At 36.4% G+C, this 15143-nt stretch overlaps 1 pseudogene; it reads left to right on the forward strand.

The window, feature by feature from the left end:
• Window positions 1-217: 217 nt before the first annotated feature.
• LOC104660895 lies at window positions 218-1075 on the forward strand (annotated as a pseudogene).
• Window positions 1076-15143: the final 14068 nt, after the last annotated feature.

Raw genomic sequence — 15143 nt, forward strand, 5'->3', positions numbered from 1 at the left:
TCTCAATGCTGGCTTCCTTTATTTCCTAACTAGACTAACGTAGCTTCCTCACTTATTTCTCTACTTCTACCTTCAACTGTCTCTATTTCACTTTCATACAGCTTCCAGAATGATCTTTATTAAAAAATACTTAATTTTGCCTTTCTGCGCTACCCACAGAGGGGTCGATTCGGCGTTGTTCTGGATTCCTGTCGTAACTTAAAGGGAAACTTTCACAATGTCTGGAGCCCTTGATGCCCTGCAAATGAATGAGGAGGATGTCCTTAAGTTCCTTGCAGCCGGAACCTACTTAGGTGGAACCAATCTTGACTTCCAGATGGAACAGTACATCTATAAAAGGAAAAGTGATGGCATCCACATCATAAATCTGAAGAGGACCTGGGAGAAGCTTCTGCTGGCAGCTTGTGCCATTGTTGCCATTGAAAACCCTGCTGATGTCAGTGTCATATCCTCTAGGAATACTGGCCAGAGGGCCATGATGAAGTTTGTTGCTGCCACAGGAGCCACTCCAATTGCTGGCTGCTTCATTCCTGGAACCTTCACTAACCAGATCCAGGCAGCCTTCTGGGAGCCATGGGTTCACCAGCTGGTCATGGAGGCATCTTATGTTAACCTACCTATCATTGCTCTGTGTAACACAGATTCTACTCTGTGCTATATGGACATTGCCATCCCGTGCAACAAGGGAGCTCACTCAGTGGGTCTGATGTGGTGGATGCTGGCTTGGGAAGTTCTGCACATGCGTGGCACCATTTCCCATGAACACCCGTGGGAGGTCATGCCTGATCTCTACTTCTGCAGAGATCCTGAAGAGATTGAAAAAGAAGAGCAGGCTGCTGCTGAAAAGGCTGTGACCAAGGAGGAATTTCAGGGTGAATGAACTGCTGTAGCTCCTGAGTTCACTGCTACTCAGCCTAAGGTTGCAGGCTGGTCTGAAGGAGTGTAGGCACCCTCTGTGCCTATTCAGCAGTTCCCTACTAAAGACTGGAGCACTCAGTCTGTCATGGAAGACTGGTCTGCAGCTTCCACTGCTCAGGCCACTGAGTGGGTAGGAGCAACCTCTGAATGGTCTTAAGCTGTTTTTGCACGGGCTCTTAAGCAACATGGAATAAGGTTGATGGAAAATAAATATCAGTTTCCAAACAAAAATACTTAATTTTTAGAGAAGTTTTAGGCTCACAGCAAAATTGAGTTAAAGATACTACAAATTTTTCCATTTTACACCCCTCTCACTTCCCATGCGCAGCCTCTACCATTACAAACCTCTTTCACCAGAGTGGTACATTTGTTACAATTGCTTAACCTACACTGATGCATTATAATTACTCAAAGTCTATAGTTTAAATTAGAGCTCACTCTTGGTGTTGAACGTTCTCTGGGTTTTGGCAAATGTATAATGTCATGTGTCCACCATTATAGTATCATACAGAATTGTTTCACTGCCCTACAAATCTTTTGTGCCCTGCCTACTCATCTCTCCCTCCCCACAATCCCTGGCAACCACTGATCTTATTACTGTTATCATAGTTTTGTCTTTTACAGAATGTCATATGGTTGGAATCATACAACATGTAGCCTTTTCAGGTGGGCTTCTTTCTTTTAGTAATACGCAATTAAGTTTCTTCCATGTCTTTTCTCTGGCTTGATAGCTCATTTCTTTTTAGTGCTGAGTAATATTCCATCTATTGTCTAAATGTACAACACTTTATTTATTCATTTACCTACTGAAAGACATCTTGGTTGCTTCCACATTTTGGCAATTATGAATAAAGCTGCTATAAACATATGTGTGCAGGTTTTTGTGTGAACATAGTTTTTCAACTCCTTTGAGTAAGTCCTAAGGAATATTATCGCTGGATCATATAATAAGAATGTGTTTAGTTTTCTAAAAAACTGTAAAACTGTCTTCCAAAGTGGTCATAGCATTTTGCATTCCCACTAGCAATGAATGAGAGTTTCTGATAGTTAAAGGATACAGAATGATCTTTTAAAAATGTAATACTAATGACTCAGAAATAAAGAGATCATAAAATACTATTATAAACAATAATACACCAACAAATTAGATAACTAGGAGAAATAGATACGTTCCTAGAAACATACAACTGATCACAACTGAATCAAGAAGAAACAGAAAATCTAACCAGACCAGTGACAAATAAGGAGATTTACTCAGCAATGAAAAACTTTTTAACAAAGAAAAACCAGATAGCCTTACAGGTCAATTCTACCAAACATTTAAAGAAGAATTAATGCCAATTCTTTTTATTTTTATTTATTTGTTTAAGATTGGATTTCACTCTGTCACCCAGGTTGAACTGCAGTGGCATGATCATAGCTCACTGTAACCTCAAACTCCTGGGCTCAAGTGATCCTTTTGCTTCAGCCTCCCTAGTAGCTGGGATTACAGGTGTGAGCCACCACATTCAGCCACTAATACCAATCATTTGAAAACTCTCCCAAATAATAAAAGAGAAGAAAACATTCCAAATTCTTTTTATGAGGCTAGCATCACCCTGCTAGCAAAGCCAGACAAAGATGCCACGAGAAAACTATAGGCCAATACACCCGATGAACATGGATGCAAAAATCCTGAAAAATATTAGCATTTTCAACATAAGTAAATCAATGAATGTGTGTACCACATTAACAGAACGAAGAATAAAAATCACATGATCTTCTCAATAGATGCAAAAAAAAAAAAAAAGCATCTGACAAAATTTAGCACCCTTTCATGATAAACAGTATCAGCAAGTTAAGTATAGGACTGTATCTCAACATAAAAAGGCCATGTATGACAAGCCAATAGCTAACATACTCAATGATGAAAAACTGAAAGCTTTTCCTATAAGATCAGGAACAAGACAAGAATGTCTGCTCTTGTCACTTATATGAGATATAGTATTAAAAGTTATAACCAGAGCAATTAGACAAGAAAAGGAAATAAAAGGCATCCAAATCAGAGAAGATGTAAAATTATCTTTGTTTGCAGGTGACATGATCTTATATGTAGAAGACCCTAAAGACTCCATAAAAAACTGGTAGAACTAATAAATTCAGTAAAATTTCAGGGTAAAAAAATCAACATACAAAAGTTATAGTATTTCTATACACTAACAATGAATTACCCAAGAAGAAATTTAAAAAGCAATCTTGTTTACAAGCATAAAAATACTGAGAAATAAACATAACTGAGGAGATGAAAGAGTTGTACAAAGGAAACAATCAACAAAATAAAAAGACAGCTTATGCAGTGGAAGAATATATTTGTAAAACATATATTTGCTAAAGGGTTAATATTCAAAATATATGAGAAACTCATACAACTCAATAGGGAAAACAGAAATAATCTGATTCAAAAATGGGCAAAGGAACTGAATAGACATTTCTCCACATAAGATATACAAATGATCAACAGGTGTATGAAAAGGTGTTCAGCATCAGTAATCATCAGGGAAATACAATAAAACCACATAAGATATCATTTCACACCTGTTATGTTGGCTATTATTAAAAAAATCCAAAGGATAACAAACGTCATTAAGGATGTAGTGGAAGGGGAACCCTTGTACACTGCTAGTGTCAATGTAAGTTGGTGCAGCTACTGTGGAAAACAGTATCCAGATTTCTCAAAAAATTAAAAATAGAACTGCCACATGATCCTGCAATCCCACTTCTGGATATATATTCAAAGGAATTGAAATTAGGATCTTGGAAAACTATCTGCACTCCCATGCTTATCGCAGCATTATTCACAATAGCCAAAATTACAAAACTATCTAAGTGTCCATTGTTAAATAAATGGATAAAGAAAATGATATATACATACAATGGAATATTATTGAGACTTCAAAAAGAAGGAAACCCCACCATCTGTGACAACATGCAACTTGAAGGATACTATGCTAAATGAAATAAACCAAACACAGAAGGGCAAATACTTTACGATCTCACTTATATGATAAATTAAAAATAGCCAAATTCACAGAAGCAGAGCTTGAAATGGTGATTATCAGAGGCTAGGGGGAGGAGGAAATGAAGAAGTATTAGTCAAAGGGTACAAAATTTGGTTATACAAGATAAACATGTCCAAGAGATCTACTGTATAACATAGTGCCTAAAGTTAGTAAGTATTGTATAATACTTAAAAATTTGCTTCTACCTTCTGGTAGACCTTATGTTAAGTGTTCTCATCACAAAGAAATCCTAATAAATAAAGAGGGCAGAAAGAAACTTTTGGAGATGATGGATAGATTTACAGAAGAGATTTTGGTGGTAGTTTCAGGGGTATATATTTCTCTCCAAACTGATCAGGCTATATACATTAAATATGTACAGATTTTGATATGAAAATCATATCTTAATCAAGTGGTTTTAAAAAAAGTAACACAGTCATCTCACTCTTGTATGTAAGATTCTGCAAATGGCTTCCTATCACACTTAGTGTGAAATACAATCTATCATAAGACCCTAAAAATACGGACCTTTTCTATGTCTTTAAACTCTCTTACACCCTCTTTCACTATGCTCCAATGACATCAGTCTTCTCTCAGTCACTGAAGCACACTAAGTTCATTCGTGCCTCAGGACTTTTGCACTTGCTACTCCCTCTCCCTGATGTCTTACGTAAAATAACATGCCAAACCCACCATCTCTTTACTCTTTCTTATTGTTCCTCATGGCACTCACCTCTACTTGAAATTGCAACATATGTTAACCTGTTTACTTTCTTTCTTATTAGAATGCAAACTCCATGAGAGTAGAGACTTAACAATTTCACCAGGGTCTAGTATAGTGCTGGAATACAACATTTATTGAGTTCATAAGTGGATGGATTTGCAACCCACAGATAATTTTCCTCCTGGAGGGTAATTTGCTCATCTAGGAAATGAGAGGTTGAACTGGATGACATCTCAGGACCTGTTTGGTTCTGAAAACTGGGAGCATATGAGAAACTCGCAATTTGTTTTATTTTTTAATTTAACATTTAAATTCAGGGCTACAAGTGCAGCTTTGTTATGTAGATAAACTTTTGTCATGGGGATTTGTTGTACAGATTATTTTGTCACCCTGGTATTAAGTCTAGTGCCTATTAGTTATTTTTCCTGATCAATTTGATAGTGAGCAAAAGGAGCTTAACTGCATTATGAGAACAGAAAGAATATTTTAGTAACCATTTCCCCTTTCTCCATGTATAATGGCTTTTTCTTTATTATTTTGATTAAAACACCTTTAAAGTCCAATTGTGTTTCCAGCACGGGGGTAAGAAAAACTCTGAGACTGAAAACAGAGTTTAAGTACTGATGCTAAAGTGATGCAGAATTAAGAAAATACAGTTGTGAACTGGAATTGGTCTGGAGAGTTTTACAAAGGAGTTAGGTCAACTTTGGGCCTTGAAGGCAGGGTAGGTTTTACATTTGATCTGAGAATAGGTAAATAGTCATTAATGGTTCTTAAGAAGGGAGTAGTGTGCTAGAAATATAGCATCTGGGAAATTATCTGTAGATGCCCTACTAGAATTGAGATCCTTGACCAGACTTTGAACTACTTAGGGTGTAGAGATGTGCTTTTTAAACTTTGCGTTGAAGCATAGTTTCTAGCATATACTAGGTTTTAAAAGATTATTCATTGGATGAGATTGGGGAGGATACTGAATCTGAAAGGGTTATGAGGTAGAAACCCAATGAGGATTGCTTGTTGCACTGGCTTCCACATATTGCCATGCCATGCTGTGATGTGGACAGCCCCAGGATCCTCATTGGCTGAGGAGGAAGCTGGAGTTGAGATGGGTCCACATTTCAAATCCTATGGCTGCAGCTTAGACTGGAATGCAGAGCACCCTGTGTTCCATGAGGGCTTGATGTGATGGAACGTGGCCTTGAAGCCAACAGACATGCCCAGCACACAAACTCACTCACATGCCAACCCCCTATCCCGAGTTCATAATTACAACATAATTCAATCTGAAGTTTTCTCCCATAAGGAATTAGTATTCTATTTGGTAGCCATCCAGATTCTAAACAGTGAAAACTCACCATCAAGAGCTTGATTGAATGACCCACCTGGAATTGTTTATACTTCATTAATGCTTTTCATAAATCATGAGTTTGACAGGTTACTGGCATGGACTTTCCAAATCTCATAATTGTGTTTTGTTTTTCCCTTGCTTCATCAGTTTCCTTTCACAGGCTGACAGCTTAGAAAATGTTACTAAAACCACCAGCTACTGCAGTGACCGCTTCTGGTGTGAGCACCTACTGTATTCCCAGAACAGCTGTAGAGGTCTGAAGGCTTGGACTGTATGTAGTCTCGGCTTGGCCATGTATTAGCTGGGAGCCCTGGGCAGATCTCTGCCATCAGATCTGTAAAAACAAGATAAAATATGTGATAGTAATTATTTCATAAGACTGTTAAGAATGACATGAGATAATGTAGGCAAAGAACCTGGTGCACTGTCATGCAGTAAATGCTGAATAAAGCTAGTGATTGTAGTTCTTTTATTGGTAAACCTCAAGATGAGCATCCAGAGGCTGAAGTGATTGCAAATGACCAGCACCTAAATTATAGGAGGACAGCTATTACCTTTATGTCTGTCCATAATGGGTGAGTTTGAGAAAATAGGATCTTGCATCAATCTAGATCATTATTTGGATTCTTTACCTGACTCGATCATGAAGCCAACCCAAGGTTATGGGCTCTAATGGAGGTGTGTAGAGCAGTGGTATTTCCTACTACTAGATTATAATCTCTATAAAAGCTTTGTTTTTGCATTCTCAGAACCTAGAATAGTGGCACTCAGCACATCAACAGGCTTTTAATAACTCTGTCTAAAGGATGAATGGATAGAGAAACAAGGCAAAAGAGAAGGTAATTCCATCATTTAATAATGCTTTTCTATACACATATGATATAAATATACACTTTTCTCTATTTTTATTTATATACTTATCTATATATGCATATATTTTCTGATTATAAAAGTAACACATACTTTTTGTAAAAAATTAAATGATACCAAAATATATAAAGAAAAAAAAGTCCCTGGAATTCCACCCTCAGAGTTAACTGTTGTTATTGAGTTTGGTATCTATTTTTCTTGATGTAAAAATTGTCTATGCTAATGTATAGGCACTTGACAAAAATGGGCTCATACTCATTTTTAAATTTAGCGGTATCTTAAGGCCCTTTTCCATATCAGTTCATGTAGATCTACATTTCTTTCTAAGGATTGCACAGTTTCTATCATGTGATTTCATCATGCTTTATCTATCCATTTGCCTCTTGATGGAATTTAGATTTGTTATAACTTTTTTCACTACACTAATATAATATTTCAAGAAATGTTCACGTACATATGCTTGCCTTCTTTGGAAAATAGTTCTATTGGAAAAATGCCTAATAGTGGAATTGCTAAATGAAAAAAATGTGCACATTTAAAAGTTTGATGTTATGCTTTGCTTTTACAACTTCTTTGGAATTTGAAAACATTGTTTGTGCCAGCCCTGCAATGCCCCTGCCCAGACAATAGGGTGAGCTCTTTACCTTAGTGCTCTATCATTTAAACAACAACAAAAAGAGTACTGAAGGCGGGTTCATGAGATGCTTGTGGATTGTAACTGAAGATACTTCTTTTACCTGGCAGCTCAATCTCTGACAAAGAAGACAGCTCTATGGGGTGGATACATATGGAGGCATGAGGAAGGAAGAGATGCCCACTTGGACATCAAAATATATAAATAAACAAGATGATGAATGAAAGAGCAAATATTTCCCGTATGTGCTCAGCCAAGATGTGGTGACAGGTTTGGACAGCGTGTCAGTATCGGAGTTGGGAAATGGAAAACACACAATCCATTTGTGGGGCAATATCATTATGCATGGAGCCATATCCCCCTCAGTATCGTTTTCCTATGTGCCCCTAACCCCCAGCCCAAGATTGTAAAGTTTTATGTCTGGAAGGATAAACAGTTCTGCAAAATAATTACAAAATTGAACAATGGAGACTTCCTTACTGTAGCGGAGATGGAGGAAGGGCTGGAATCGGGATGGCTTTGTGGTGCTGGCAGGGATTTTCAGGGTGATTTAGTGTGGATTGATCTGCAGTTTATTCTGCAGCCATTGTTTGTAATGTGCTTTGCCAGCTCATGTACCCTGAGCCTTAATTGTTCTAAATTAAACTATAGGGACCAGACAACACACATTTCAATCAGAATGACAAAATATTGCACCAGATCCCACAGGGATACATCAGCCCCTGCTAGGATGGGCTTGTACTCAAGGGAAGAGGGAAAAAAGTGCTCAGGAGAGCGTTGGATTAAATTGAATAGGTTCTGTTCTATTTGTGTACAAGGTAAAACCCAATTGTGCTACCTCAATCTGTGTGTATGTGTATTTGAATAATCAAAGACAATACAATTGTTTGCAATGTGGTATTTGTCTAAATACTGAGGAAATATAACCCTGAGTTGAATTACTCTGTATTTTGTTCATTAGCATTGAGTTTTAAAAATGAGTTGAAATGATACCTCAGTTGGGGAATGTTCTGATTAGGCTGGAAAAGCTGCAAGGAATTCTCATGGTTTGTTTAAATACACAGAAGCCCAGTTTCTTCTGGTAAGAGGTTGCTCCTTAAAAAAAAATTATTCCCTGTCAAGATGTACTATTTTAAGTCAATGTGGAGCCTGGGAAGTGACCCAAAACCCGGACAAACAATATGGGCCATGGCATTTCTTATTGACTGTAAGAGAGTGACATAATTTTTCACTGTATCCTCTTCTCAAAATGTCAAAAGAATCATAACTTTTTACATATTACATTCTGTCTCAAACAATTCATTTTCTTACATTTAAAAATGTAAAAAATGATAACGTAGCACACATGCAAATATCCAAATGTTTATCTAGGGAGCTCTACATAGCCAGGAGCCAAATCAAGAAGTTAAGAGAAAAGAGATTGTGTAAGATCTGAGGAGAACACGACAATGAATCCAAGCCACTTCTGGGTCACAGAAGTAGCTAATTGTACTCCCACTATACCCTGCAAACCCAAAGATAACCACTATTAATTTTCCACTGCCTTCCTCTAGCATGTATGTGTTTTATGTAGATGGGATTATACTTTGCATGCCGTCTTGTTCCTTACTTTTAAAACTTACCAGCATAATTTTCCAACTTAACATATCCATAAGCCCCTTTTCCAGAAGTAACTCTGACGTATTCTTTCTAATGGTTATGTAATATTCCACTCAGTGGATGCCTGATAATTGATATTGTCCTCTATTGATGAGTATTTGGGTTGTTTATAACTTTTCTACTATAATTGTTTTATAATTTTAGAAACATGTTTATTTACAGGATAAATTCTAGTAGTGATATTAACCATCAAAAGATGATCACAACATTGTGTTTTTTTCCCTCAGCCAGTTATGCTTGTACTACTTGTTAAATATACTCTACTTTCTCCACTGGGGGTGAAAAAAAGGATGATCACAATTATTATGCTAGATATTTTCAAACAAGGGTACACCAATTTACATGCCTAGTAAGAATACATGAGAGTTCTTTTTTGCTCACAAAGTCACATAATTGGAAAAATGGATGCATTTAGAGTGAAATGGAGACTTAAATACTCATATTTACTTTAATGTCTTTCTTAGTCATACCTAACCACCTGTAATCACTGGTCCTTCCTCTATCATCTATGACCTTCTGTCTTAGGTTTGCCTCCAGCTAATGTCTTCATTACTTTTAAGACTGTATTTTTATATTACCAATAATGGTATCCTCTAAGGTGTTGGACTTAGCTAGTTTCCCTTTGCAGTATGACCCAGAAGTGGCTTGGATACATTTTTGTGTGCTCTCCAGATTTTACACAATCTCTTTTCTCTTAAGTTCTTAATCTGGGTCCCCTCCTGGCTATGTATAGCTCCCCAGATGAAATCTGTGCCATCCACTGGAATTCAAGTTGCCATTCACAATCTTCCCACATATCTAAGGGCATTTTGTTTTGTTGATCAACTTCTAATTTTCTTCAGCAAGCACTGATTAATAGCCTATTATGTGCTAGGCACAGGATCCCTGTCTGTGGAGGATCATGCATCATTTGGGGATACAAACCTGCAAATATTCCTATGGATGCAGGGAAAGAGAGAGGTGTTTGCAAGGTCTTTTGGGATAAAAAAGGAAAAATACTTAATTTGCTCAACCAGGCCAGGGGAAGTGTCTTGAAGGAGGTGACAACTGAACTAAGGCTTAAAAGGTTACAATGTGTTTATACTCAGTGATTTCACTTTGGTTATATCCTAAAAAAAAGTCTTGAATATGCACGCAATAAGACAAGTACAAGTATGTTCATTACAGCATTTTTTGTAATCATAAAATTTCTCAATATCCACAATAGGAAAATGGATAAATGGGGTATAGTCAGATTACAGTGTCAAATTAGCCCTTAAAATAAATAAACCAGATGTATATTACGTATCAATATAGATAAATCCTGAAAACATCACACTGCAGAAGAATAAACACAGCATAAACATATGTCTTTGTATAAACAGAAAATAACACCATGGGTTTGGGAATATATGCATGCAGAATAAAAGAAAGAAGTTGCTGATGGCAAGAATAAACCCCAGCGTCAGGATAGTGATAATCTGGGGTGAGAGAAGCAGAGGAGAATGGAATTAGGGAGGAGGAAAAAGCGGTTCTCAATAATTCCTGTAATGTTTTATTTCCCTAAAAATGATGCAATTAAATATGGCAAAATATTCACATTCATTAGATATGAGTGGTGGGTACATTGATGTAATTCAAACACACAGAGAATAATACCATTTATTATTCTGTATGCTTGAAGAATTTAATTAAGGAAAAATGAACAGGACTTCTTTAGGTGGATAAACCTGGATGCTATGTATTTGTTTGAGGGGGCAGTGTTTGGCATTGTGTATTAATTTGAGCAGCACCCTGGGAAGGTTCTCAAATGTGGAGAGAGGGAACATCTCTTTGGGTGACATTCAGTGGCTTTAAACTTTGTCTTAGGGACTCTGAGCTAGTACAGGGTCTTCACTGCTAAAGTGGGAGGAGAGCATTTAACAGGTTAAATGTTACTGTGTTTGTTTGCATATTCATGTTCAAAGACACCCTTTGAGCAAATATTCTGGGCCTGAAAAAGAGTTTGAAAACACCTGATTTATGAAACCCCTTGCCTGGGGTGGTTGTTTTCATCTTTCGTCTTTTTACTTTGCAGAAATAGACTCCACCAAGGCCAACAAGGGTAGGTTTGCACTGGAAGGAATGGTCGCCTCTCTACCCTTCTTTCTGATCTCTTTCCAGCTTTGACAACTTCTGCGCTCTCTGCATATTCTGTGGTCTCTGAGGTCTCATCTCAAAGTGTCATCCGTGTCTCTGATTTTCACAATTGTAGGATTCCTTTACTTTGCACTCTGGACTCAGCTTGCTTTCCTTTATAGTGGAAAACACCGAATCACCCTCCACTTCTTGCCATCCTTTCTCTAGAGCTGTCTGCCTCTGTCTGTTTTCTCTGATCTGCAGACTGATCACCTTGCCTCTGGCCTTTCCCTTTACAAACACACTCTTGCAAAATAGTTTTCCCCTGGTACCTTTTTCAACACATGACCACCATCCAAAAACTGAACAATTAACATCCTTAAAATACAATTTCTTTTAAAACATTACCTTTACTAGACCCACTTGTCTACATAATTTCTCCTTCTTTCCGTGATTCCTCATTTCATTCCTTCTCTCAACAACCTTGCTGCCTCCTTTATCTAATATCCAGTAGTCTGGCCCATTCAGTGGCAGGTTCTTGCATAGTGTTAACTAAGCCTTCTGTATCTATTGAGGCTGCTAAGCTATACTCCAATGTTTGTTACATACTATCCCTACATACAGAAGATATCGAATTAGCAATTTAATTAAATTATCATTTGCAGCTGGCCATTGTACCATTGTGTGCCTTTTGTCCATGTAAATGCAGTCTATTGAGATTGTAATCTTTTTAGTGCAGAAATAGTGGCAGACATGTTTTGCAGTACCATTTGCTTGTAGGGTTTTAATAGATCATCCCAAATTGTGGAAATAAGTGTTGTATGTGAAATTTGTAGACCAGCAAAGTTTTACTGCTCTCAGTGAATCCTAAGAATCAGCAAACTCAGGGACAAATTTCTTTCTTTTTAAAAAATGTTTTTTAAATTTTTATTTTTTGTGGGTATATAATAGGTATATATATTTATGGGGTACATGAGATATTTTGATACAGGCATATAATGTGTAATAGGCACTTCAGGGTAAATGTGGTATCCATCACCTCAAGGAGTTACCCTTTGTGTTATAAAAAATCTGATTATACTCATTTAGTTACTTAAAAATGTACAGTTAAATTACTGTTGACTATAGTCACCCTGTTGTGCCATTAAATGCTATATCTTATTCATTTTTTCCAACTATTTTTTGTACTGATTAACCATCCCCACTTCTCCACTCACTGCCTCCCCACCCCCAGCACTACCCTTCCCAGTCTCTGGTAACCATCATTCTACTCTCTATCTCCATGAGTTTAATTGTTTTAATTTTTAGCTCCTGCAAATAAGCCAGAACATGAGAAATTTGTCTTTCTGTGCTTGGCTTATTTCACATATCATAATGACTTCTAGTTCCATTCGTGTGTTGCAAATGACAGGATCGTATTCTTTTTTTATGGCTGAATAGTACTTCATTGTGTATCTGTACCATGTTTTAAAAATCTATTTTTCTGTTGATGGACACTTAGCTGACTTCCAAATCTCAGGTATTATGAATAGTGCTACAATAAACATGAGAGTGTAGATATCTCTTTGATGTACTGATTTCCTTTCCGTTGGGTATATACCTAGCAGTGGGATTGCTGAATCATATGGTAGCTCTATTTTTAGTTTTGAGGAACCTCTGAATTGTTCTCCACAGTGTTTGTTCTAATTTACATTCCCACCAACAGTGTGTGAAGGTTTCCTTTTCTCCATATCCTTGCCAGGATTTGTTATCACCTGTCTTTTGGATAAAAGCCATTTTAACAAGGGTGAGAAGATATCTCATTGTAGTTTTGGTTTACATTTCTCTGATGATCAGTAATGTAGAACATCTTTTCATGTACCTGTTTACCATTTGTATATCTTCTTTTGAGAAATGTCTATTCAGATTTTTGCTCATTTAAAAATCAGATTATTAGATTTTTTCCTATAGTGCTATTTGAACTCCTTATATATTCTAGGTTATTAATCACTTGTTAGTTTGCAAATATTTTCTCCTGTGCCAAGGGTCATCTTTTCAGTTTTTTGATTGTTTCCTTTAGTGTGCAGAAGTTATTTAACTTGATGTGATCCCATTTGTTTATTTTGGCTTTGGTTGCCTGTACCTGTGGGGAATACCCACATTACTCAAGAAATCTTTGCCTAGTCCAATGTCCGGGAGAGCCTCCTCAATGTTTTCTTGTAGTAGTTTCATTGTTTCAGGATTTAGATTTAAGCCTTTAATCAAGTTTGTTTTAATTTTTGCATATGACAAGACAGGAGTCTAGTTTCATTCTTCTGCATATAGATATCTATTAATAGTTTTCCCAGGACCATTTGTTGAAGAGACCATCCTTTCTGCAATGCATGTTCTTCACATCTTTGTCAAAAATGAGTTCACTGTAATTGTATGGATTTGTTTCTGGGTTCTCTATGCTGTTCAGTTGGTCTATGTGTCTGTTTTTATGCCAATACCATATTGTCTTGGTTACTATAGCTCTGTAATACAACTATACTAGTTTTGTTCTTTTTACTCAAGATTGCTTTGGCTATTATGGCTCTTTTGTGATTCTATATAAATTTTAGATTTTTTTTCTATTTCTGTGAAGAATGTTATTGGTATTTTGATAGGGATTGCATTGAATCTGTAGATTGCTTTGAGTAGTATGAACATTTTAACAATATTCCTTTTTCCAATCCATAAACATGGAATATCTTTTCATTTTTTTGTGTCCTCTTCAATTTCTGTCATAAATGTTTTATAGCTTTTATTGTAGAGATCTTTTACTTCTTTGTTTAATTCCTAAGTAATTTTATATTATTTGTAGCTATTTTATTAATAAATGGGGATTTTTAAAAATTTCTTTTTCAGAATTGTTCACTATTGGCATACAGAAATGCTACTGACTTTTGTATGTTGATTTTGTACCCTGCAACTTTATTGAATTTTTTATCAGTTCGAATAGTTTTTTGATGGAGTCTTTAGGTTTTTCTTTGTTTCAATTTTCCAGATATAAGATCATATCATTTGCAAACAAGGATAATTTGACTTCTTCCTTTTCAGTTTGAATGTTTTTTATCTCTTTCTCTTGTCTAATTGCTCTAGCCAGGACTTTTCAGTACTGTGTTGAATAATAGTGGTGAAAGTGGGCATCTTTGTCTTGTTTCAGATCTTGGAGGAAAGGCTCCCAGTTTTCTCCCATTTTGTATGACACTAGCTGTTGGCTGTCATATACGTCTCTTACTATGCTGAGGTTTTTAGGCTTTTTTTTTTTTTTAATCATGAAGCATTGTTGAATTTTATTAAATGCTTTTTCAGCATCAGTTGAAATGATCATATGGTTTTTGTCGTTCATTCTGTTGATGCGATGTATTACATTTGATCAATTTGTGTATGTTGAACCATCCGTGCATTCCTGCCATAAATCACACTTGGTCATGATGAATGATCTTTGTAGTGTGTTGTTGAATTCTGTTTGCTAGTATTTTGTTGAGGATACTTGCATCAATGTTCATCAGGGATTTTTGGCATGTAGCTTTCTTGTTTGATGTGTCTTTTTCTGGTCTTGGTATCAGGGTAATACTGGCCTAATAGAATGAGTTTGGAAGTATTCCCTCCTTCTCTATTTTTCAAAATAGTTTCCATATGATATTGGCTGTGGGTTTGTCATAAATAGCTCTTATTATTTTGAGATACATCCCATCAATACCTAATTCATTGAGAGTTTTTAGCATGAAAGGCTGTTGAATTTTGTCAAAGGCATTTTCTGCACCTATTGAGATAATCATGTGGTTTTTGTCTTTGGTTCTGTTTATATGCTGGATTATGTTTATTGATTTGCATATATTGCACCAGCCT

Source organism: Rhinopithecus roxellana, chromosome 5 (genome assembly GCF_007565055.1).
Source record: "Rhinopithecus roxellana isolate Shanxi Qingling chromosome 5, ASM756505v1, whole genome shotgun sequence".
NCBI classification, from domain to species: domain Eukaryota; kingdom Metazoa; phylum Chordata; class Mammalia; order Primates; family Cercopithecidae; genus Rhinopithecus; species Rhinopithecus roxellana.